The sequence below is a fragment of the Canis lupus genome, chromosome 19 (assembly GCF_003254725.2).
Source record: "Canis lupus dingo isolate Sandy chromosome 19, ASM325472v2, whole genome shotgun sequence".
Taxonomy (NCBI): domain Eukaryota; kingdom Metazoa; phylum Chordata; class Mammalia; order Carnivora; family Canidae; genus Canis; species Canis lupus.
In genome coordinates, this window is record NC_064261.1 from 11,983,225 (window position 1) to 12,010,863 (window position 27,639).

At 38.1% G+C, this 27,639-nt stretch overlaps 1 protein-coding gene and 1 long non-coding RNA gene across 2 annotated transcripts in view; one reads left to right on the plus strand and one right to left on the minus strand.

The window, feature by feature from the left end:
- Window positions 1-2,706, plus strand: part of LOC112642792 (uncharacterized) — a 34,718-nt gene extending 32,012 nt beyond the window's left edge. The window contains exon 4 of the long non-coding RNA XR_003125455.3: window positions 2,423-2,706. This is a non-coding gene — a long non-coding RNA (uncharacterized LOC112642792). The remainder of the gene's footprint in view (window positions 1-2,422) is intronic.
- The window catches only part of C19H4orf33 (chromosome 19 C4orf33 homolog), a 306,533-nt gene that overhangs the window by 9,803 nt on the left and 269,091 nt on the right, over window positions 1-27,639 (minus strand). Inside the window, exon 10 of the transcript XR_004807008.2 lies at window positions 12,471-12,754. The gene's annotated coding sequence lies outside the window, so the exon portion shown is untranslated. The remainder of the gene's footprint in view (window positions 1-12,470; window positions 12,755-27,639) is intronic.

The window sequence follows — 27,639 nt, forward strand, 5'->3', positions numbered from 1 at the left end:
GACATCAAATCATAAAAGCTTTTGGGACTGTATTCCTATTGTCTATGAAGAATGATTTAATTTCTTCATTATAATTCCAACTGCATTGAAAGGAAACAAGGTAAAAGACTCATCAGAAGATCTTCCTAACTGAAATCTTAGGAGATTGTGCTAATTTGACGTTCATTAAAACAACAGCTAAAATGATTAGAGGTAGACAGACCCTAATCTAGCCTGTGTGTAACCAAAGGGAGGAAGTACAGTGTGATATGCCTACAAGTCATATAAACATTACCTTTCTTTCTTTTTCACCCTCTTCTGATCCTCAGCCACTTATTTTGTTTCTGTGTTTCTAATTCACTGCCTTCAGGAACTATGTGATGTCCTCTTTTTCTTCAGAATTAACCTAAGAATTTGACTTAGCCAATATTGTACACATGCTACAAAATTAACTGCCAGCTAAATAATTTCAGGCTGAAATTGCATCAACTACTGTGATTTTTTTTAATATAGAAGCAATTAGTCATCCAACCCTTTGATTTTGATGAAATCAGAGCAAAGTGGCAATTTATAGACATTATAATAATTTTGCACAATGGACATCATTCTTTATGGAAAATGAAGAATGCCAGATTCTATATATCATTCTATATATCATAAATCACACTGAAAATATCATGATAGATTGAATTTAAAAGTCATGAAATCTAGAGCACAGAGTATTGAATACCCACAATATTATCAGTAACACGGGGATCATGGGGAAGTCCCTGGAAACTTGGGCTTTTTATTATGTAACTCTTCAGAAATACTTACAGAAGTAGAAAAAAAGTAATAATCTAAGCAACTTCTTTAAGTTTCTGTTCATTAATTATGATTAATTCTGTAAGAGAATTAATTGAGCTCTTGAGTCAGCTTCAGAATTATAATTATAAAACTTCTGGATCTAAATTAAATAGTCATGGTTTTCCAAGATTTTAGACATGGTTCTAAGATCTGGTCTTAGACCTTATGATAAGGCCTGTGAAATCCCATTTTTAAGGGAGGAATGCAGTTCTCTCTCACTTTCGGATGGTAGGCACTAAATCTCTCTTTATAGATAATGTTATCAATGCATTTTTTAATTTATGTTTTTTATAAAGGGGAAGAGTCAAAGGGAAAGGGAGAGAGAGAACCTTAAGCAGGTTCTACATCCAGTGTATGAGCCCAACACAGAACTCAATCTCAGAACCCTCAGATCATGACCTGAGCTGAAATCGATAGTCATAGACATTAAACTGACTGAGGCACCCAGGCATCCCTGTTTTCAATGCATTATTATTGTACTGATATTGTACAACACAATCTTAATGAGGATTCCAGTACAAAGATACAATGAAACAAATAAATGTTTAAATGGATGCCACATAGTATGTCATTTGTCTCCCATTCCTGAATTTTGTCCAGTTGTTATCATCTTCCTATTGAAGTATATAACTGATATTTTTTCCCCCTTGAGACATAACATGCTATTGTATGATCACTGTTTTCTCAAAGGTACTTCTATTCAGTTTAAAAAGAATCCGTGATTCTAGACATGAGAGTCTCTTTAAAAGGAAGCCTGATCTCCTTTGAACAATGTGGACTATGGGAAGACATACAGTGAACCAGGAGAAACAAGTTGCTGAAGTGGATAATGACCTGGATAGGATATTGAAGCCAAAGGTGCTTTTAAGTGGCAGCTGGGCCAAATGGAGGGAAGTGACTTGTGGCATGTCATAAAGATCAGCATTAGTATTGGTTTTAGTTACTTTGCTGACCTAAAGGAAAGAAAATACAGTAAAGTAATGAAATGTGCTGATGATACAAAGTAGAGAAATTTCGCCAATACAAGGTAGGAAAACAATAAAACTAACAATGACTTAGTAAGCTAGAATTACGAGCTGACAAGTGCTTTCTGCTATTCAATTATAGGAAAGTCTAAGTAAAGCTAATCTAAAGGTAAATACACAAGAAAAATAAACTGAACCTTTGATGGGCCATGGTAATCAAATTGTTTTCCCCAAGAGTTCAATGTAGAACTTTTATTTTTAAATAGTTTATTCCCAAATATTTGGTAACAGAACACTCATAGCAATGGATATAATTCCATGCAAAGGGACAAATGACAGAAAATATTGGTAGTATTGGGGGATACTACAACTATACCCTTGAAAAAAAATAAGACAAACCATAAAGAAGTTTGGAGTGTTGAGTCAGGCAAGCTCTAGTAACTCCTCAAAATGAAAAAGTTACTACTATGTATACAATTAACATGCAACACCATGGAAGATATTTCTACTGACAGAAAGTATAATGGAAGAAAAGATTTCTTTCTCAAATATACAATTATAAACAAAAGCTGAAAGAAAAAAAGTCTCAACTAAGAAGTAGATGGCAAACTTGAATGTTTTTATTTTCACAGAGCAAGATTCAGTCAATTAAAGAAGAGTCAAAGGTGTCAAGAAAAATGAAATCAACAGGAGGTAGGAGGGGAAAGGATGGAAGAACTTGTATCATCCAGCCTCTGATACTGATGGCTGTGATTGACATGTGCACCGGCCCTGTACATGTCTATTGGAATCCCTCTTATTTGAGGAGCTGTTTCTTCAGAACTGTCTCATTATCAGAATTGTCTTACAGTAATTCCTGAGGTGTTTGGGTATCTAAAATTGCACATATTCTTTAGCTACTAATAAGAAAGTTAAAATCTCTATTAAAAATCATATTTAAATTACTGCTCAAAATATTTGGTTCTGTTTAATGGAGAATAGCCCTTTAAGAAAAGTATGATTGAAGCAGTTTTAATAGAAGCTATTATCTAATGCTTTCTTTTAAAGTATGTGTAGGGGTCCAGCTAAGGGGAACCAAGTGTGAAGTGTTTAATGAGTGAACAATGCACCGCATAAAAAATAACCCACATCAGAGGAAGAAAAGGGAGGGGTAGCTTCACTCCCTCATTTGGATGTCAGGAGAAACACTTCATTCTAATTAGAGGAAGAGCAGACATAGGGCTTTCAACCCTTCCAAGAGCTCCATACCATTACTTAGATACTTCTCATCTTCCTGCTTTTGCTGTATAGAAGAGCAGAGTAATGACAGTAATAATAATGACAACAAATATTTTTTTAACTTGTACCATGTGGTAGGCAGGAGAGTGAGTGTAGCTAGAAAACAGGGACCAGAGAGTAGACACTTAGGGGTTGTGATTCACTTCCCTTTGACTATTCCCTCTTTGGTAGTTGAACAACGGGTAAATTAAAAAAAAAAAAAAATAGCAACAGCTATCAGCACTGAATCTAAAATCACTTACTTGCTGGGTTGGAAAGGAAACATCATCAAGCATTGTAGCATTGTACATAATTAGTGTCAAAACCCAAAGATAAGGTCAAAATTCTGGATTATTGAGAAAAATACCAAATTATACCAAAAAATGGTTTACTTTATTAATTTTAAAATGTTTGCATCTGTTTGCTTTGTGCTGTCTTTATAATATGAGCAAACATTTATTGAACATCTATCATATACTGAGTACAAATCATCCAATTTCAATTTCACACTAACTTTATGGATTAGATGTTATTATTCCTATTTCACATAAAAGAAATTAAGACCATAGAGCTTCAGTAAGTAGTCCATAGCACAGCAATAGGAACTATCAAAGCCAGATGCAAAACTATGTCTGTTCAATCCTAACTAGTTTACCTTTTTTTTCATTTGTAGTAATTCTAATTTAATATACAAATAATATCAACTTTCAAGTTTATAATATTAATGTCCTTGCCAATAGAAAAAGACATTGCAATTCCTGATAGCCCATGAAATCAGAGCACAATTCCAGAGGAATTTTACTTTATGTATATTTTGAGAAAAAAAATTTTTTGAGAGAGAGAAAGAGCAGTGGGGAGGGCAAAGGGAGTGGAAGATAGAATCTTAAGCAGATTCTGCACTGAGCATGGAATCCACACAGGGCTCGATTTCATGACCTGGAGATCTTGACCTGAGCCAAAACCAAGAGTTGGACGCTTAACTGACTGAGCCACACACATGCTTCAATGTATATTTTGTAAGAGTAACATATATTGTGAGGTGTCTGGGTGGCTCAGTTGCTTTAGCATCCAATTCTTGGTTTCAACTCAGGTCATGATCTCGGCGCCATGAGGTTGAGCCCCACTTTGAGTTTCATGCTCATCGTGGAGTCTGCTTGTCGCTCTTTCTCTCCCTACTTGTTCTCTCTCTGTCTCAAATAAATGAATAAAATAAATAAGTAAAATCTTTAAAAAAGAGTAACACATATTCTGATATTGTTTACATCCAAATAACTAGAGTTATATTTTCCCAGATTTTTCATCATTATACTCAGTTTCTGTCTTCTATTCATTAGTTGCTTCAGATCTGTTTCAAACATGATTTCTTTGAGCCACTTGAAATCCTAACCTTTATGTCAATAAGAAAGCTTTCATTTCAAACCCTAAATAATAAATCTAGTATTTCATGTCCCTCCATCCTTTAATTCTGTATGGAGCAGTATTTAGGCTTTCACAATCTCTTTTTATTACCATTTACCTTTTAGTTTTGCTCTGTAAAGGTTACAATTACTGTTACCAATAAAAGGTAAGAATGAGAAGTGTAGAAGAAAAGAAATGATAGCAACTATTTTGGTGCCCAAATATAACCCACAACTAACTTCTGTAACTCTCACTTACTCTCATTTCTTCCCATTCTCCCCTCACCATTGGCTCCCAATCTTTCTGCTCTGTGCCACGTGGGGGAAAAAGGAGAGCTACAGACATCCATGGAAGATGAAATACAGAAGATTGAGAAGTTGGCTAGAAAATAATTACCAAGTTGATTTGCAAGTCAAAGGGAAGAAAAGAGAAGGAGGAAGGAAGGAAGGAAGGAAGGAAGGAAGGAAGGAAGGAAGGAAGGAAGGAAGGAAGGAAGAAGGAAGGAAGGAAGGAAGGAAGGAAGGAAGGAAGGAAGGAAGGAAGGAAGGAAGGAAGGAAGGAAGGAAGGAAAGAAGGGAGGGAGGGAGGGAGGAAGAGAGAGGGGGAGGAAGAGAGAGGGGGAGGAAGAGAGAGGGGGAGGAAGAGAGAGAGGCAGAGATGGAGGGAGGGAAATTCCAAGAAAAGTAAAGGGTCTGACTTTAAAAAGGTAACAGAATCTTTCTGTTTCATGACTGTGTCCCTGAATATGCATCTAAATACAAAAATCTGCAAACAAGTTCAAGAGTACACAGACCTCTCTCCAGAGCCCATTCATAGATTGAACCCCTGCATTGGGATTTATTGTGAAACCATGTCTCTGAATGAAAAATATAACTGAAAGATGATTTTCAAACACATTTTAGCTGTCGCCTTTGGCATACAGCAGCTTGATACACAAAGACTGGGATGTACAATACACAAGTGGAGAAAATATAGATAGAAAGCACAAGAAGGGCATATTACATAATAGGCCACCAAAAATGCCTGAAGGACGCTCTAGGAGTCTGACCCTGCATGGCACCATGTTGGCATATATCGGTTTCTTATGATACCATTGAGTTCTTCCTTAAAGAATTCACCCTGGCCTATTTTCCCTCCACTGCAGGTGGTTTGAGTCATCACATTGCTGTAAAGAATGTAATCTGCTCTCCAACTGGGAGCAAAGGTGAATTTAGTTGTGCTCTTTCTTCTCTTGTGAATAACATCTCCCTGACTGCTTACTGTAATGCCAGCACTTCTAGCCTCTACCTCCTCATCCTGTCAGCATCTCGTCAATTTGTTGGAGACTGGATCAGCTAGATGGAGTTCATCCAATATACTACATCCATCTAACAATGTGACATCTGGGACAATGCTGTTTCTCAAGGAATCAATTGAGAACTGGCACACTTGAAATTTTTTATGCAAAGCTATGTCCAAATACCTTAACCTGATATCACATTGCATCAGGTTAATGCTAGATTTAATCATAGAGTGAGTAAGTGTGGATAATTCCCACTGATAATAACCCGCTCAGTCTGGTGAGTTATTAAAATATTCAGAGAAACAGAATTATAAGAGCCCCCCAAAAGGCTGTTCTACAGCTAAGCAGCTCCCTCATGAGGAACACCTTTTGTGACTCCCCATCGCCTGCTAAATAAAAAACACTCTTTGGCAGGGCTCTCCAGGCCCTGCACATTTATCCCCATTTCTGTTCTGTTCTGAAATCTGATCCTCCTTCGAGGCTTCTTTCTCCCAGTGAGTCCACTCTTAGCTTGGGCTTCAACCAACTTACTTTTAGACAAACACTACATTTTCTCCATCTGCTTCTTTTTGCTTTGGGTGTTCCATTCCCATTTATTTTCTCATTTTCACATATCAAATTCCCACCCATCCTTTCAAGTATATCTCCACCTTCCTCTATTGAGAAATCCTCCAAGTTTCCATAAGAAGAAGTCCTTTGGGTGGGACAGAGCACAGGCTATGGATTCAGACAAATCTGAGTCTGAAGCCAGGCTATGTGCCATTAAAAGAGTTACCTGGGGCACCTGGATGGCTCAGTTGGTTAAGGGGTCTGCCTTCGGCTCAAGTAATGACCCCAGGGTCCTGGGATTGAGCCCCATGTCCGGCCCCTGCTCAGTAGAGAGTCTGCCCCTCCTTTTCCATCTGCCTTTCCTCTCTCACTCTCTTTTACTCTCTCTCGCTGTCTCTTTAATAAGTAAATACAATTTTTACAAAAAGAAAAAAGAAAAGTTACCTCACTTCGCTGATTCTCAGTTCTTTCAACTATAACTTGGTACAGATGATGCCTTTTAGGGATATGGCAAGTGTTGTCTTACATATGAATATATTCAATAAATGCTCATTTTTCCTTTAAATTATATTGTGTCCTTTTCAGTATTTACCACATACTATCTCTTTCTGTGGTTACTTATATATATATCCAGTCTCCTGTGCCACATAATATTGCTCAAATACCAATTTCTGTAGAGACCTTCCATGATTTTCATGTATAACCCACACCAGTCACTTCTACGCTTCATAGTAATTATCATTATCTGACGTTGTCTGTTTCTTTGTTGTTCCTTTACTTGTGATCTATTTTCCTTTCTATATAAGCTCTATAAGAATAGGGCCTTTTTCTGTGTTGCTTACCACTATATCACCAGCACCTAGAATAGAGCCTGATGAATAGCAAATACTTAATAATATTTTGCAAATTAATGAAGGATTTAATAAGTCCCTTGAGGCCAGAAATAATTTTTGACTACTATAAAGCCAGAAGGCTGGGCACCTGGGTGGCTCCATGGTTGAACATCTGCCTTTGGCTCAGGTCACGATCCCAGGGCCCCAGGATCAAGTCCCCCAATGGGCTCCCCTTGGGAGCCCACTTCTCCCACTTTAAGTGTTACACAAAGCCTCTCTTTGTGTCTCTCATGAATAAATAAAATCTTTTTTTAAAAAAGCCAGAAGCCTGGAAGACACATTAAAATCCTTTTATTGATACAGCCATGCACACAACATAGCCTCTACTTCTAATCCAAGGAGACACTCACCCCCCCCACCCCCACCCCCAGTATTCCATGCTTTTGAATACCTCCCTCAGGTGCTATTCCTACACAAAACTAAACCTTTTACTGTTCCTTTCTCTATAAAACTTCCAGTAATTCTACCAAACAAAAATGATCACTCCCTTTTTATGTATTTTGACAAATCTTATAGATTTCTAAATGATATTAATAAATAACATAATAATCTTACATTGATATCATTGGATTTCCATCCAGTCTTGTCCATTTGAATTGTGCTTAAGACAGAAGCCATAACTGGATTGACTTTTGTAGCCTCAGCCCTAGCACTGTGCCTGGCACAGGACAGACAGTCAATACATATTTGTTGTTTAGATAAATGAATCTAGGAGAGTTGTACCTGGCCTGTTAGGCTCAATGCCCTTGCCATTTCTCTAGATTATTTTCCCTCACTGGAAACTGACTCTTAAATGTCACTTCCTAGTTTATAACTTTTCCCACTTCACTTTGCTTAGGTCAGTTAATAGAGTCTTGGTGGCTGTCCCTATTGATCTCCTAACAAGTATCACATGAATTGCCTTCCAATGTCCAGTTTATTTCTATTAACTTTCTTTGTCTAACACAGTTTATATGCTCATTCACTCGTTTATTCATCCCTTCAGCATGCATTTACTGAACAAGGCACAGAACTAGCAGATAGGGCCTCTCTGTTGGTTAAGTCTTTAAGCAGATCACATAGTTCCTGTTATGATTATCCTTTATTTCATTTTAAGGAAAACATAGACAAAAAATACATTCTAAAGTGGCCACCAAGAACCAGTTTGTAACATTAATTGCCTGTACACGGAAAATAAAAAGTCATTCTTAGTTTCCCTGAACATAGTTAAAAAAAAAAAAAAACTTGGTGAATATATTTTCTGATTTCCAATTAATCTTCTAAGATTGGCTTATCTATATTTATGTGTTTATAAAGCAGTACTAGGAGATATAAATAAGTTAGGCATTGTATTACCAATTGTAAATGATACTATCACAGATATTATTGCCAGTTCTTTTAAATCTAAATCTAAGCCCTCAGCATATAATAAACTAAGCAGAATTAAAAGCAAAGAATATGATTCATTTTAGTGCAGGTCTTTCTATTATCTCCCACCCCCACTCCCCCACTTCAGAGAAAGAGAGAGAGAGATGTCACCCTGACCAGGCCTTCTACAGAACAAAAGAATTTACAGGTTTGGTGGTGCAAATAAAACTTGAAACTATTATCCAAAAATAAAGGATGAAAATGCCCTCTCCAGAAGAGAAAGCAAATTGGAAATAGCATGGAGCAGAAGAGCATAAGAGGATCTCTGCTCTCATAATTAGATTCTATAAGTCAGAAAGCCGAAAAGCCTCTCTCAACACAGCCTGTCACTCAGTCTGTAAATCTGTGAAATGGAGATAAAAGATGCACTGCCTTCCTCATATAAGAGGAATTAGGATTAATAAAACTGGGCTGGGAATAAATTTCAAAATGCACGGATGTAGTATAACAAAAATAAAGGCTACTATTCAGAAATGCTCTTTCAAATATTCCCAATACTCGGGCAGATTTCTCGAGATGCTGGAGGCTTTGTCCATATGGGTGGGATATTTAAAGGCCTTTGTGGCAAAACAAACAGTTCACTGTTTGATTTGGAGAACAGAATAAGACCTCAAGCCTTTCTGACTGTCCAGAGAGCTATTTCAGATTCTGTACAATATATAAGCCGAGAAGGTTAGTCTCTGCTGACTAGCATCACACAAACTAAAAACAAAAGTGCTGGATTAAAATACAGCCATCCTAAATGGCTTATTTTTATTTCTGATTTCTTATTGCTCCACTTGGAAAATCATTTTCCTCTTCTCTCGCTGCATTGAGTGGCGAGCTGGGCCAAGTAGGGAATCCTGGGTTAGCATCCAAATTCGGCCACTTACACAGGGCAAGACTTAGGTACATCAAACCTATGTGCTCTCATCTTTAAAATGCACGTACTTGATTCCTACGCCATGGGTGGTTTAAAGGATGGCTGTTTAAAGTGCTATTTAAAGTGATCCCAAAGATGGTGTCAACTGTATGTATTCAATGTAAGAAGCTGTTAGAAGAAGGTCACGCTATCTACTGTCTTTTAATTTCATGAAGACTACAGAGAAATCATTCAGTTACCATCTGTGGAAAACTGAGCAGCGTGTGGATTCAGGGTGGAAAGAAGCTTGCAGAGAACACAAAAACCCTGGCCTCATGAAATGAATAATATAGTCAACTTCTCCAAAGATATTTGCTCCATGAATACATGAGAGTCATATCACTCATTATGGGCAGGGTTTGTGGGCAAATGTGATAGATAACTCCAGAATTCTGTAATCAGAAGAAAAGCACGAAACAGTCACCTTGCCCACTCCATTATGTAGAAAAAGGAAGATACGTTAACACATGCTGGCCCTGCAATGAGCAGACAAATGACACAGTTAGGGAGTGTGGCAAGGACAGTAGGTTGCATAGTCACACTTATTCGCACAGCTGGGAACACTGTCAGCAGAGGCAGCAGCCACCTCAGAGTTGAAGAACAATGATAACTATTACTAGAGGAATACATGAAGTCGGAATACTGAGATGCTAGTGGATGCCCCTGATATTGTCTGTATGTTTGTAATACGCTAATCAAATCATCGGGAATGACTGCTTTCAAAGCCATAAATATTTTCGGTAGCTGCAGAAACACAATGCAGCTGTGTGTTTATGTGATAAGCCCTCCATATAGAGAGCAGGCCCATAAGCTCACTGAGATAGGATGCAGGCGCTGATGGTAGAAAGGGGAGAAAGTGGTTCTGCCCTCGGTCCCCCATTAGCTCAGCAAGGGCCCAATGTGATATAATAATCTGTACATGCATAGCACCTTTCTTGCAGGGAAGAAAAAGCATTTCTAAAGCATTACCTCATTGCTCTTCATCACACCCTCAGGGAATAGGTAGCCGGTATTATCCAATTTTGCAGGCAGCCAAAGTGAGATTGTGATTGGGTGAACATCTGGGTAAAGGTTACAGAGCAAGTCTGTGCCGTTACCAAGATTAAAACCAGTTCTTCTGCCTTCCTTTGCAATACCTATTACCTAAACACACTTAAAACCCATTAAAATGGCAAGGAAAAGTGCTCACAGAACAAGCCAAGTGAAATAAAAAATGGAAAACTTCATATTCAATATTATTCTTAGGTATGTAAAATGCATATGTTTATAAAAGTAGACTTGTGGGCAGCCAATGTTAGCAGCAGTAACATCTGGATTGTGGGATTAATGGTGATTGGCATTTTTTTTCTTCATGCCGCTCTGTTACGTTTCAAGTTCTAAATGATGAGCCATCAAATCTTTGATAAGAAAAACAATTCAAAGTGCAAAATTAATTAACAGTGCTTTATAGATCATAAAAATGTGAAAGTATCTGTCAATAACATTTCTGACAGTTTCTATACCAGGTATGAGTATTAACAAAGAAAAATAAACATTTCTGGAATATTTTCTTTTGCTTCCAAACACATACTGCACACTCCCTCTCACTCTAACCCATTCTGCACTAGCCAACAGATTTGTTTTCCTAAACTTCAGCCCTAAGCAGTGACACTTTAGTCTCTACTAAATTAAGTCCACAAACTATTGAGCCCTACATTCAGTCTAGAATATGACCACAAACTCTTGTTGACTAATCCTTAACTACCACACACATGTTCCCTTCTTGAAAAACATTTCATTCATTAGGGAAAGAATGGTCTTTTCAACAATAATGTTGCAAAAACTGGATGCTCACATGCAAAGAAGTGAAGTTGGATCTTTACCTTACATCATATACAAAAATTAAATCATAATGACACAAAGATTTAAATGTTAAGAGCTAACGTTATTAGGAGGAAAAAAAACTTCATGATGATATAGTTAGGAATGATTATTTTTTTATATGACCTTAAAAGCACAGGCAACAAAAGAAAAATAGATAATTGGATTACATCAAAATTTTAAAAGTTTGTGAATTAAAGGACACTATCAACAGAGTAAAATGCAACTTATAAGATGGGAGAAATATTTGCAAATTATATATCTGGTAAGGGCTTATATCCATAATGTATAAAGAACTCTTCCAACTCAAAAAACAAAACTGGTCAAAAAAAAGGACAAAAGACTTGAACCCATTTCTTCAAAGAAGATATATAAAAAGCTGATAAGCACTTGAAAAGAGGTTCAACATTACTAACAATTAAGGAAATGCAAATCAGAACTACAGTTGAATAGTACTTCACACCCATTAGGATGGCTGTTATCAAAGAGAAAAAAAAAACAGAAGATAACAAGTGTTCTTGAGGATGTGAACAAGTTGGACCTCTTGTGCACTGCTGGTGAAAATGTAAAATGGTGCAGTTTCTGTGGAAAACAGCGTGGTCCCTCAAACATTTAAACAGAAGTACCATATAATCCAACAATTTCACTTCTAGATATATACACAAAAGAATTTAAAGCAGCGTCTCTGAGAAAGATTTGTACACCCATGTTCATAGCAGCATTATTAGCAATAGGCAAACAGAGCAAGCAACCCAAGTGCTCATCAACAGATAAACATGGTACATACATGCAATGGAATATTCATCAGCCTTAAAAAGGAAGGAAATTCTGACAGATGGTACAACGTGAATGAACCTTGAAAACATTAAGAGAACTGGAATAAGCCTGTCACAAAAGGACAAATACTATATGATTCTACTTATTTGAGGTATGTAGTCAAATTCATAGAAACAGAAAGCAGAAGAGTGGTTGCCAGGAATTAGAGGGAATGAGGAAAGTTGTCTTACAACTTCAGGAATTTTCTGGGTGAAATATGAAACTGGCCCCCTTACATGAAAGGCAAAGAGAGAATTTGTGCATCTCTTTGAAACTTCTTTTGAGCAGCCATGAGATTAGTAGATCTCTGCACTCACCTGTCAGAATCCTAAAAGTTTATATGGAGGCGTTAACGGGGTTTGGTCATGTATACAACCAGATGGCCTCAACAAAACATCGCTCTCTCAAAGCTTAGCCCTTGAAAATAGTTCCCACAGTGGGAGTGATGGGTAGATGTATATTCCAAGGACAGGGGAAGGGGTAAGAAGCCTGGGTCCAGCTTGGAGCCAACCAGCACTCATTTTCTCTTGATGACCTCCTCCAACACGGAGTTACTATTCGATGAGTACAGCACTTCAGTTTTGCAAGATGAAAAAGATGGCTGAAAAAAAGAGTTAGAGGTAATGATGGCTATACAATGAGAATGTATTAATGCCACTGAACAGTACATTTAAATGGTTAAAACAGTAAATTTATGTTATTTTACTATAGTAGTTTTTTTAAAGTCTCATTCTTTTATGCTTTCATAGCTTTGTCCCTTTTAATTGAAATATCCCCACCCTACATCCAGCTTTTGAAACCTAACCATCCATTCAAGGTTGCTGATTAAATACTTCTCTTAGTAAAATCCCTCAACCAGATGCAGCATCACCCTCATCTGAATCCTACCTGCAGTCCAGAATGTAGCAAGGTACATTACAAAAGCACCTTTTCATGTATTTTATATATTTGATACTCTCAAAAATATTATGATATCCATTCTACTATTTACCTGAGAAAAGTTATGTAACCTTATAAGGTCAAACCAGTGGCACGTGGCTGAGAATCCAGTCCACAGCTTCCAGTTTTAAATGGAGTTGCCCAAAGCATAGTGGATGTAACTTTTGGCACTCATTATGCACTTCTTTGAAATATTCATTATTTATAAGCCCCTTTCCTTGTATCTCTACTAAGCTATAATCTCTTGAGAACAAGAACCAAGTCTTAACCATTTTTGTAACCCCAGAAATCCCAAGGATATAGTCAATCAATCCTTGCAGAGCTAATGAAATAATAATCTGTGAACAATTTATATAATAACAGAATGGACCCCATTAACCAAACACACATCAATAATCTAGAATTGAAAAAAATATATGTATATATACCATAAAAAGATATTATATTCCTAGCTGATACCAAAGCATAGTTGTCCAGATTGGTAAGATAGCCAACCAATTAATTCATGTGGAAAAAATGTTCAGAAATATCCTAACTGGTTTTAGCTAAGTAATACTCCATTTCTGCACTTGCCTTCGCTCCTCTGCCATTCACTAGCTGTGTTAATTTAGGCAATCATTCTCGATGTTTTGATAAGGGTTATCACCACATTCTTACTCATTCATTTCTGTAAAATATTTTATCCTGTTTCTACTTAAGAAAGCTAAACAAACCAATGTTTTGCATGACTGATTTTGTTAAATAGCAGCATCTGCACCTCAAAGGTTTGTCCACACTTCTTAGTTCGGTTTGATGGTTCTAACCCAGAATATTTCATAGCAGCTGGAGCCTAAATTGGACTTGGAGTAGTACTTCTACGCCTTTGCTTTTTTACTTCTTAACATTTATTTGAGGATTAATTGCAAATATGTAATATCAGCAGCATGCTATGTTTACTAATATAATCCCCAGAAGCCTGTAGGCATATACATTTATGTTCAATTATTTTTACTAATCCCCCATACATTGCCAGTCCCTATCATTAACTAGATCTCACTCTATTCTTTATTTCCAATAATTATCCTCTAATTGACCTTATACGCTTATGAGAAGAACAAAGTGAAGATTGTAGAACACATTACCAAAGTAACACATGTTTCAATGATAAACTGTGGTCATCCACTGAATTGAACATGGGCATTTCCACATATTCTGATGACATTTATGATCACACCTTCAGCCTAGTAGAAGCAATCTTCCTCTTAGTTACTACAGATCTTTGAAGTCAGCCATGCCAGTGAAGCATGGAATATTTCTAGATGATCCATAAGAGGCATAGCTCTCTGCCAGGGGGTCGTGCCTCTTTGTAAGCTTGTCACTGTCTCATAATGATGCAATGATGCAGTTTGAATCAGAAATGGTGGAAATCCACTACAGGATTTGGGGGAAGACAGAAATTAGAGGTTCTCCACCACACAGCCTGGCATTCTTTTCCAAAGGTTTTTACCCTTGACTAAATACTCAACTCATGTAACTCTCTGATATTTTCCATGAAATAAGAGTATGGCATCCCCAGGATCTTGGGTGATGCTCTAAGGCACAGTGGAAAGCAGGACTGTGATATGACTTTATAATGAGCTAGCTCCCAAGCCATGGCTCCCACGCCAAGACTCCCAGAGGTATATCCACCAGGAGGTGCACACTTGGCTTTGCACATGATTTGTAATGGTTCTGAGGTAATTGCTCTTAGAGTTTGCTTTAAGCTGGTTCCTTCACATGAAGCCAAGACAGGCACTGCACACCAAGGAAGGCAGATCTTGGCTTAGAAAATAACAAAGGTCTTTTCTGTTTCATAGCCAAAGAGATTGAAGCTCAAGAAGGATGGGGAGGGCGGAGGGAAGAACATACTTTAAACAATTTGTAGCTATTTTGCTTGATTTTCCCTTGAAGCAATAAATAACTGTGCTCCCTGCTGCTGGTATTTTATCAAGCTCTGTTTGTTATAACTGTGCATTATGTTCCATACAAGACAGCATCTTTGAGCTTTCTTTTTGTATTTCCCTACTACAATTTAACTCTGTGAGTAGCAATACCAATGTACCACCAGGATGAAGAAACAGCAGAACCCGCTGCTAAATACCACCACCTGAATGCAGAATGCCTCTATTAGGAGCAAGTGAATGCCAAGCTGTCTTCTTTAGTGTAAATTAGCGTGGTAAAGAAAATAAACAGGAGCCTTTAGATTAACAGCCACTCCCTGCTGCTGCTGACCTTTGCCACAGAGAAGGTCAGAACAAGAGAAAATTATTCCCAATACAGTCTACCTCCTCCTCCCACCCACCGCCTCCTGAACACAGACCAGCAATGGTGGGAGATCTCTGAAGATGATCCTATCGGCCTGGTTTTTGCTGAAGTATGATCTACTTTGTCTCTCCATAGAAGGCAAAGGAATCAGGGAATACTGTCCCATTAGTGTCATATGACATGAGTCACAACTGACTAGAATCGCCGTTCCTCAAATCATTAGCCCAATGACATCAAATGTGATTTCTCTCCTCTCAAGGCCCATACTCACCCCTAATAATAATTATTATTATTAATATAATAATAACAATAATAATAATTATAATAATTATAATTTATAATTATAAATGGTCATATTCAAAGCACGTTTTAATTTCCATTTTTTATTTGATCCTTGGGGAGGGAAACACAGAGGTAGATAATTATCTTCCTCATTTCTACAACAAATGGATCGCTGATACACAAAACTCCTTAGGTGCCTCAGTTTCCCTCCCTATAAAACCAGGCTTTACAAAGCTTTAACTGTGTTAATTTAAACCGTTAAAAATGAATTGCAAGAACACTTTTCAAATGCAGAAGGACTAGGCGAAGTCTGTTTCAAATTCAGCAGCCTCTTCCTTTCCTTTTATGAATTACATTTAAATGAATTATGTCAAAAGAAGACCTGCCAAGGCTAAAACCCAGGAGCGTGTGAATGAGCGCGCTGCCTGAGTACTAAGTAATCACAACAAGAGCAGAGCACATGCACCCTGGGCCCTGTAATCCACACTGTCTGCCCAAGTGTTGACAGGAAAATCCTCTGCCAGGATGAATCCCTCTCCTCCAAAGACAAGAGGGTCCCGGGATTGGTGCTAGCAAGATGCTATTGCACTGAGGAATGGGGGAAGCACAGCACCGACATTCCTCTTTGCCATATGAAACCAGTAAATCTTGTTGTGAAGACAAGTCAACTTGAGGTGTGGGGGAAAATGTTCTCCAGCTAAAAGTCCCAGGGGCTCAGTAAATGATTCCATATTAACAATAGTTTACAGATGGCATCTTTCAACTGAGAAATTTTAAGATGTCACTTGGTACATGATATAATAAAGAATGCTATGGAATTAAAAGTAATTAAATAAAGGAAATGTAGTTGGTGAAAGGGTCTTTTGGACAATTATTTCATCTCTTTGCATCCAGCATCTTGAAATGAAACATAGTCCTTCCTCACTACTCCTGCAATAAATCATTTACAAAAAGTAAGTGGTTTCATAAATAAATGACTGTATCTATGACTAGTCTCCCCAAATCAATAATACATTTATTGATAATTCTGTATTTAAAGGTTCATTTCACCTTAGTATTGACATTCTGTCTCCCCTGCCATTTCATTAGATTTAAAATTTTTTCATTCTTGGTAATGAACTCTAAGAAAGTTCCTATGTTAGAAAGTAGCCCCATTTCAGAGTTGGGCAACGAAACTCAATATACTATTTTCTATTAATTACTAATATCATTAAGATTTCTTGTATGTGCACTCAGCAAAATAAAGTGAAGGGTCTTTTGCCTCATTTTGTAAGGCAAAAAAATTCCTGGCTTCTCCTTAAATACTTCCTTTAGTAGCTCTGTAAAATGGAGCAATAGATAAAAAACCTGCTTCTTGTGAGCCTTCAGAGTAGATGTGAGGCAGTTCAACAAATTCTTCTGAATAAGAACAAGATGCCCAACACTGGGTGAAGTGTCCGGGATTCAAGAACTAAACTGTAACACCTATTCTTGAAAAGTTTACAATCTAGTGAGCAGTAATTTAGGGACTGCTGCACAGGATGTTAACCCTTTTTAACACTAAGATTTCACAACAGAATATAAAACATAAATGAGTGTCTCAGTCAGTCTGAGCTGCTATAACAAAACACACTAGACTGGGTGGCCTGAACAACAGACATTTATTTCTCAGTAATAGAGGTCAGAAGTTCAAGATCAAGGTGCAGATAGCCATCCTCTTGCTACATCCTTACATGGTAGAGAAACTCTGGTGTCTCTTCCTCTTATGAGGGCATTAATTCCATCATGGGGGCTGTACCCTCAGGAGGTTAGGTGAACCTAATGACCTCCCCAAAGCCTTGCTTCCTGCTATCTTTACACGGAGGGTTAAGGCCTAAACATATGAGTGGGGAAGAATACTCTAACAAACTTTCAGTCTCTAACAAAGAAAATGTCCAACGGGATCAAATCACTAAGAAATCTAATACAATTATCACCATGATAATTTAGCCTGTGACCATTTGTAAAAAACCTATATGAGAGCATCATAATGCGGAAGGATCAGGTCCTTCAAAGGCAGATCACTTCACAGTTACTGAGCCTCAAAGGAAATGACACAAGCAGGGGAAATACAGAAGGTTTTTTTTCCACCCTATATGAAGGCTGCGATGCCATAAAAATTGTCGATAATTTCAAATGCTGGCATAGGCCGACTTAAAAAAAAACAAGGTTATACTGCCATCTGCTGTCAGTACTCCATGATCGCTGCCAGTAACCGGGTGCTGGATTGTACCTGCAGGCTCTGACCCGGCTTGGCCAGCAATACAGTGCAGGTACAGGAGGGAAATACTGCTCATTAGCTATTGTATCAGAGAATATACATTCAAAATTCATTTCCAATAAAATGAGTTTACTGAAACGCATTTTCATTGTATTATAATCAGATAAAGAAATGTTAATGATATTTTTAAATAAGTGTTAAAATAATAACCTCAGAAGAAACACATTTTTTTTATTCGCCTCTCTTGAATCTTTTATGTACACCTTGTTTTTTTCCCAGCACAATTTAATACGATACACTATAGGGAAAAGGCTGCATTTGCCATCAGATTTTCAATTAGCTAAAACAAGATCCTGTTGGCACTTGAATGAAGTAGACTACGCTATATTTCATATATTGACAAATATTTAAATGCCTTTTCTTTGCCTTGGTTTGAGAACAGGTTTCATTACACCGAATCCGTACACTGCGTGTGCTTCTCTAACTTTCCCTGAGGCCTTCCTTTAACTATAAAACCATTTACGGCTCCCGCCCCCCACCCCTCAAAAAAAAAGGAAACCAATTGTTCCATTGCTTGCTAGTTTTCATTATATACTGAAACATCCATTCAGCATTTTTATCTGCTAATGTAACAGAAACTCATCTGCTCAATGAGATTTATTACTTGTTTTTTTTTCACATGTTCACAAGATATTGTTGTACATTTTGCAATGGGTCTTTATTATCTAGTAATGATGGCTTGCAAATTAAATTAGTTTTTAATGGCATAGTTAAATTCTAATTTATGTTTTGGAGCTTTGTTTAATTCATTTAGTTATAATGTAATCGTTTTCTTGCTATTTTCTTACATTACATAGAAAGAACAAAAGAATAGGGGCTCATTTTATCACATTCAGTTGTTTTGGCTTTATTAAATCTTGTCACTAATTGCATTTCCCCCAAGAAACTTTCAAAACAATTGTACTCTGATCCTTTGGGCAAAACTATCTGGTTGCTCAGCATTCTGTCTGAGAAGTTGAATCAAACTACTGCTGTAACACTAAGGGTTGGTTAGATATTGCACTTTCTCATACTCATTATAACCCCACTGTGCTGTGTAATGTACTGGACAATTATTCTTTCGCAACAAATTCTTTCCTGTGAGCTCTCTTTCTTTCCTGAGCGTTCAGGAAAACCAAAACCAAAAGTGATCATTAGTGACACAAAAAAGTAATCTTTTATAATGTCTACTTGCATTTTCTTCCCTCTCAATCGACAGGGCTTTTATGGCTGCAATAACCTTTTATAATACCTTTTCGTTGGGGTCCACACAGCAAGAGCCAAAGGCTCCTAGCAAGTTTCAAGGTTTTAAACCAGAACCTGGATTCTGGGGTTGCATAGGAATAATTGATGTGATTTACAATTTCCTGAGTAGGTCTGACCCTTCCTTGGGAAAACTATCAAATTTTCCCAGGAGGACTGAAGCACCCAGGTGGCATCCTAATGAGGACTTCCTATATCACTGACTTTAAAATTCCATATGAATAAGGACCACCTCCCAAGCCTATTCTTCCTTTTTTCTAATGAGAAAAAATAATCTCATACCCCAGATAATTCTTTCATCCTGATTTCAATTTGAGAGTGCTTTTCTGCATTTGGTTCTCCCAGAATTTCTAGGTACAATATGCAGATGCCAGAGGTGACAGATCATGGATGCTGTTCCTCTTCCTGACCACCATCTTTTATTTTTTTTTAAGGTTTATTTATTTATTTATGATAGACATAGAGAGAGAGAGAAACAGAGGCACAGGAGGAGGGAGAAACAGGCTCCATGCAGGGAGCCCGACGTGGGACTCGATCCCGGGTCTCCAGGATCACGCCCTGGGCCAAAGGCAGGCGCTAAACTGCTGAGCCATCCAGGGATCCCCTGACCATCATCTTTTAAATTCTTGACACTGGCCACCAAAAGAAGAGTCTGATTGTCAGGAAACCATCCTCTTGACCTGGAAAAGCAACTCATCACACCAGTTACTGACAAAGAAGCAGGAGTAGCAACTTTACAACTTTATGTAAACACTGTTTACATAAACAGTGTTTATGAGGATAACACTAAAAGGAATGTCTTGTTGTATTTCTTATGAAGATAATACAAGAATATGCTGTTGGGCATATTCTTTACATGAAAGAACATTTCTCTAAGAAACCAATGAAGAAGAAAAGCTGCCTTAATGTTAATCCTCCTGTTCCCCAGCCTGAACCATAATCCTTGGTTCCTTCCAGTCCCCAAATTTCCTGCTGACAATACCTAGCACAGCATCCACAGAATGAATCCAAGATTATAAATTGGTCCTTGAAATTTACTTATTCAGGAGACACATCTGCACTGAAGCAAGCTTCGAAAGAAAAGAACATTTGTAGAAAAAGCAATTTGCTTCAAAGCTCACCCCTGCTCCTAGCTGCTCACACTCTCCTGCCCATTGCTGAGGAGTTGCATGCAGAGGTAGACTTCGGCTGACAATCAGCAGTCTTTGTGCACTTCATTCTGTAATTCACCAGGTGTTATGTAACACACTTCACCATGGCCTAATTCACAGTGAAGACATCTTTCCCTGAAATTGCAGTTCATGCTGATGGTGATATGGTTAGATCCTTAGAGAAGGAATGAGACTGCCTAGGACATGGTTTGGATGAAAATTTTATAAATGTGAATGTAATTCCTTTAAGTGCTAAGTTCTCCAGTTTGTTTATTTCCACCCAGCATAACTGTGAACTTTAAAACAGAAGTATCCATGACTAAGTTGACTTATGGGTCATCTATGCAACCAACTAGCATTCTCAAGGTCCTGCCAATAACACACCACCAATGGAAACCCCCGGTCCTCCATACTAGGTTTCTACCAGCTAGAGCTTCTCATGGTTTCCCAAATACTCACTGTTAGGGGTTGAATTATACCCCCCTCCCCACCAAAAAAAGATATGTTAAAGTCCTAACGCCAGTACCTCAGAATGTGACCTTATTTGGAAATAGGATCATAATAGGGCTAGTTTTTTTTAATCTAATTTTTAAAGGAATTCATACTTGTAAGAGTGAGAAAAAGAAAAGAATAGCTTTAATGGTATTTAATTGTGAAGAAGACTTGCAAATTTGACAAGAGTTTCTCATAAGTACGTGATTGGTTTGGGCCCGCTGGCATATTAACTTTCACCACATAGCAGATATTCAGGAATTGGCTGGATTTTTTTAACCTGTTCAAGACACAAAAACACCTCCAAAAACCTTATCTGCAGCTACTCATTCCCATGAACAAACTCTATAGTGTTTTCTAAGCTTCTTGACCTTGCTTTAAATGAAGAAATGCATTTTGCACTGTGACCCAGTACAAACAGACCTGCAAATATACATAATTTAAATGAATATATATTATATAATATATATATATTTGAAAAAACATACCACAAAGCAACACTTGTCCTTATAACTTCTTATCTACTCTAATATTTTCCATTCTACCCTATTTTATTTTAATAATGCTGAACTTGACCCACCAAACCTATTTCACAATAGCTGACATGAGTCATGGCCCACTCTGAAATGATAGTCATAAATTCTTTCATTACAAAACTCCAACACTTCCATACCCCCTGTTAAAGTACCTGGAACCCCAGTTCTCCTTTTCTTATCTTACCTCAGAAAACCTCAGCTCTTATAATTCTTTTACACCTCCAGGTCATATAACTCATTGATCCCACCACTTTTCCTTGAATCCATCCCTTTATATCCTCATTACTCTCCACACCAAGTAAATTCCATGATTCACTATGGTAACCACTTTCTTCACAGTCTCTCCTCCTTTGTTCCCTCTTGCTTTGTCTTACTGTCCTCGTAAAACTCCAACCTTAGTTAACTCTAACTCTGTGGACTCTGGGCCTACATGCCAACAGGTGAATGTAACTGGAGGTAGACATTCAGCCATGCTGCTGGTCTCACTTCAAATTAGTCAGCACTAACTCAAGGTGGATCCTAGGGCTGCCCTTGTAAATCTTATCTGACCTCATGGCTCTAAACACTATTGTGCTGGTGATGCCATTTTTGTCTCCAGCCCTGCTATCTCCCCTGGGCTCCAGATTTATATATATTACTGTCTGTTCAGCAGCTTTACTTGGAGGCCTAACAGACACCTCAAACTTAATATGGCCAAAGCCAAGTTCCTGTTCACCACTCCCCACTCCAAGTCTCCCCACCCCACTCCTACAGCCTCTTCACTTCTGGAAATGCAACTCCATTCTTCGAGTTGCTTTCCACCTCCCTCATAGCAAAAGCTGGAATTCCCACTAGAAGCCCTCTACAACCTCACCCCATAGTGAACTTTCTTCTCTTCTCTTCCACTAACTATCCACACTCAACCAGCACCAGTCACACTGACCTCTTCTTCCTGCCAGGTGCACCCCCATATCACAGCCTCCACCCTTTCTGTCCTTCTACATGCTTTCTTCTCTGGGAAGTTTCATGGCTCACTTTCTTTAGATTTTTGCTCATCATAAGGTGTGGCCCTTATGATCACCCTTTTAAAATTGCAACCCATCTCTGCTACAGTACCATATATTCCCATCCCTGCTTCATTGTCCCCCTTTGCACTTATCATTAGATGATAAATTATATAGCAATATAATTTACTTATTTGTTCTGTTTATTGTCTGTCTCCTCTGACTAGACTGTCAGCTCCAAGAGAACAGGAATTTTTTACAATTTTGCTCTTGACTGCCCTCACAAGTGTCTGGTACATAGTATAATACATGTATTCAGTGAATGGATGGATGAGTGAATGAATGAATGAGTGAATGCCAGTGTCACACAAGCCCACATATTGCATCTGTGGTGAAACCAAATGTCCCAGGAGTTTATTGAGATTGCCAATCTATTTTATATGACCTCATGACCAGTACATTGAGTCAGCTCTCTTTTGTGCTGCTGTGAACAAAGAGCCACCTTCATTTTCCCAATTATGACATTGTCTCTGACTTACCTGGGAAACGTGTGCACACACACATGCAGAAGTAAGAAAAGTAGAGATACCTTGATTTTTCTACATCTCAAGACTAAGATCCTATTCCTAGGATATATGCTTGAGAGATGCAACTTTCTTTCAGATCCTGCTAAAGGATGGAGAAGCACAGATTTCTGAGAGCTCAACCTCTGATTTAAACTTGGCCCAGAGATCTTTGTGTCTCTGATAGGGAAGGCCAAACACAAAAACTGAAAATCAAAGGTTCAAGCGGTTCTCTATTTTGCAAGAAGTTTGAATTTACCTTTTGAACCGGCATTTCTTAGGGAGAACTACTCACTCTACAAACCTTTTTAATTGTGCAAAACACAAAGCAAAGCACCTATTCTGGACTTGAGGTATTCGGGTTACTTTAATCCCAAACCGAAAATACCACCTGGCCTAGTTGGCATAGAAGAAGAAAAAAGAAAAAGGAAAAACAAATTAGATTGTTTTGGGGAAAACGTAATCATATCAGGAAGATGAGGTTGCTTCAAGAAACAGAGATGGAGTGTTGAAAGTTCTCCCCATCGGCTTGGAGAAGATCTTTGGGGTGAGGTAGATGACTGACAGTTGAATTGCATGAGAAGTTGAGAAGTTGGTGAAGGGTTGAGGGCCTGGCACTGATGATATGATTTATTAAAGCCTTTGCAAGACCAAAGGAAAAAAAAAAAAAAGAAGAAGAAGAAGAAGAAAAAGAAATAATATATAACAAGCACTCAAAAATTGTAATTAATAGTTAAATTTTGGTATAAATTGAGCTTCTTTAGAGCCTAAATGACAAAATACAGCATAGAGCTGAAAACAAAATTCTTGTCATCTCTGCCGTTCTTAGGACTGGAGCTTTGGAACCATTCAGAGACAGCACCCTTGACACAAAAAAGTTACTGGTTAGCAGTAATCAAGGTGAGGGTTTCAGAGGCCCCATGACCTGAAAATAGAAGAGCATATTGGATTGTGGACATCCATGAAGCACCCACTCAGGGACTCCCCAAAATAGCCTGGGGAACTTTAAGGGGGGTAAGTTCCATGTGGGTAGAATGGACAGGGGCTGAGAAAAATGTGATTTGGGGCCACAGGTAAATGAAAATCCACAGGCTGCTTTGGCCAAGCAATGTTTTCAGACATGCCCATGAGGTAACTAAGAATAATTTTAAGAGTGTGCATAAATTTAAATAAATTCAATAACTATGGGACCCAAGGTGGGCTAGGGAATTAATTTATTTACTCCCGGTCTAGTCAGTTTCTAAAGGGAAAGAATAGTGGGATTTCCTCTAAAAGTTCCAAGGAGGGGGCTAAAGAGATCCAGTTTCAGGCAGCTTCCCAGCTATCCTGAGAATATAGGTGGAGTAATTAAGAAATACCAGATCCCCTTCAGACTGGAACCTATGAAAGTCTCAAACTTGGAGAGCCACTGTTAAGTATAATTAAACATGATTCTTTCTATGGTATGAAAAGGATTACCTGGGGTCCCTGAAACAAAAAAACCATAAACCAAGTGTGTTAACTGTACAGACTTCCTAGTATCACCAGCATGTCATTTTGCTGTAACAAGATAATCCTAGCACAAGAAAGAGAGCAAGAAAAGAAAATAATTCAAGATGAAAAAAATTTGAAAGAAGAGAAAAAAACCCATGGCATGACATATTTAAACAACTTGGGCTTTTTTTACAGTAAGTCAAGTTATAGCAAATTTTGTATAACTGAGTAACAATGAGTATATAGCAAGCGTTTTTCCACTTCACAGTTTAGTATTCACTCCTTTCTTTTTTTTTAATAATAAAGTTATTTTTTATTGGTGTTTAATTTGCCAACATACAGAATAACACCCAGTGCTCATCCCATCAAGTGCCCCCATCAGTGCCCGCCACCCATTCAGCCCAACCCCCGCCCTCCTCCCCTTCCACCACCCCTAGTTCGTTTCCCAGAGTTAGGAGTCTTAATGTTCTGTCTCCCTTTCTGATATTTCCTACCCATTTCTTCTCCCTTCCCTTCTATTCCCTTTCACTATTATTTATATTCCCCAAATGAATGAGACCATTCCTTTCTTTTAAAAATAAATTAAAAATTGAAACAGTCTCTTGTTTTAATTTTGCCACCTGGAGCCTTAAAGTTTGCCTTCAACTTTGTGATTCATGATGCAGTTCCCACAGGGGCATTATTAACAATGCTGAGCCATCTGGTAGCCTCCTGTTTTAGCCGATCATTCTTGCTAAGTAGATATTAAGATCAGTTGTTCCTACAATGCTGAAGGAGTGCACATGCTGTAAACATGTAAATGTAACAATCTTTTTAAACATTATTTTAAATCTGGGTAGCCTCTAAATTTTTGTGCCCTCTGCCTTGATTACAACTCTGCCCTTCAAATTTGTTTCATTGGCATTTGAACTAAAGTGTCATTGAAAGGAATTAGAGGTGATGGATATTTATGAAGACTGGAGGCAAATAAAGAAAGGATAAATCTAAGCAATATTTAGGACAGGTGCCCAAGATCACCAACTACCATCAATCTGCAATAGCCAGTAATCTTCAGCTTTGTCATTGCCTTTCCGTGAACATATAAAGTCATTGTTGTGAAGAGGTCAGTATTGTATGGTGCACGGGCTGGCCAGAAGGCAACAGCTAGCTAAGTCAGAACACTGTCAATTGCTGGCCAACTTTCTTGATAAATTTAAGAAGAAAATAAACCTGATATTTCAAAATAGTGTAAAACTTAGTTCTCATATTTGCATGGGCTATACAAGATAGAGATGCAATCCATGTTTGTTCTGATGATTCTATTAAGAGTTCTCTAGTGACTTTCTTTTCTATACCCAGTTGGTATTCCACAACAAGTATAAAAATATTGTTCACAAAGTGACCTTCAGTAACTTCTGAACTGTACAAAGATCCCCCAGACAATGTCAGTGTCTGAATACTGTAAGAGCCCTAGGGAGGAGTGTCCAGAGCTAGAAGGAGCAGAAGAGAAGAATGCACACAGCAGGGAAGAGGCTTAGCGGGAAAGCAGGTAATTGTGGTCCTCAGTCAATGCTAGGAAAAGGACAGAATGTACTAGGGAAGACTATTGATGGGTCGTGGGGAGACAGGAAACACCAAATGCCTTCCAATCTCCAAAGATCTGACTTTACTCCAGTCATTTCTTTAATTCATTTTATGAAAATGGAAAATCCTCCATTTCCAACTCATGCTATCACACTCACCTTTTTGGTGAGGGGGGCACATAAAATGAAATCATCTACTTTCACCTGGGTGGGGAAGGCCGTAGCTTCCCTCTTGTCAGCACATACTATGAGGAGAAGAGAAGGGACACTTTCTGCCTGCTGGGCTCCAAATAAAGCTCTGTTTATGTTCCCTTGGAGTTCACATTTAAGAGAAAAAAAAAAAAAATCACATAGTGACCCTCTAAACAACCCCCAAAGGGCTATAGGGAGACTTGATAATGGAACAGTTCACTGGGAAAGAGCAAAAGGCTTAAGTTCCCGAGTTACAAAGCAGCCTAAAGAGAAAGCATTATTCCATGCCCTAGCCGTGCCACATGCCCCAATGGTTGCTTTCTTTTCCACACTGAATTGTGTTTTCACATCTATTGTTGCAAATGTTTCAAGGCCGCTAGAAGCTGGAGGGTCCTGTTTCCGACACGGCTGGAGAGCAGATTGTTGGGGATCGGGGGGCACCTTCCCTGAGGAGTGAGCCCTATGTTCTCAACACTCCAGTTGTCTCACAGTCATTGGAAGCAAAGAATGCAAAGCCCCGCCCGGCATGCTGCCCTAATAGACTGTGATTAAACCTTGGCTGAACTTTCCCTCACAAAACAAGGTATCACATAAAGTATCCAAAATCAGGAGTATTGGGGGAAAACAATCATTCACTTGTTCAACCAAAAAAAGGTTTCTAGATCTAATTGTTACCTGCAGTGCACACCATACAAAGGTTGCTGGCTACAAGACACAGTTGTATAAATAGCATGACAAACAGCTGCAGATTTCAATTACTCCATGATCATCAGTGTATAGAATAAAGAGGCAATTTTGCAGAGGAGAAACCACAGGGAATACATTGGACTGACAACTGCCTGGAATTCAATTTGCCGAAGTGATATTGAAATATGGGGGAGAAGTCGCAGTGCACTGATTAAGTTTCAAGCTGCTGCATTACTAATACTATCTCATGAACCTGTACGCTCTGTTATCACCATAGCAACGTGATCATCAGAGCAATCCTGAAAACAGGCTACACCATAGACTGTTCATTTACATTTGTGATAAATGCTGAAAAAGTCAGGTACATTAATAAGCCAGGATTCTCACAGAACCTGGCATCCCAGAAAAATTGCAAAGAGCAAAAAATATCGTTTTTCTATACCCTTAGTCATTTGACACATATAAACAAACAAATAAGAAAGATGAATGAACAGGAGAGCCAAATGTTCATCAAGAAGAAATAAAAACAGAAAATCTGTTTTACTATAGCACAGGTGATATTTAGATTTGTCCAGAGAACCTAAAGGGGATAAAAATACCCTGCTTTTAGATATTTGAGGGAAACAGAAGTCACACATGTACACACACATGTACACACACACACAGGTAAACTCAAGATCACTTAACAGAATTAAAATGCTGGTTCTCATTTTGCATAGACGTGCAAAAATCCTTTGCATGACTAAAGTTTTTACTGATCATATTTACTATGCTTATTGAATGAATGAAAAGTAATAAGTAT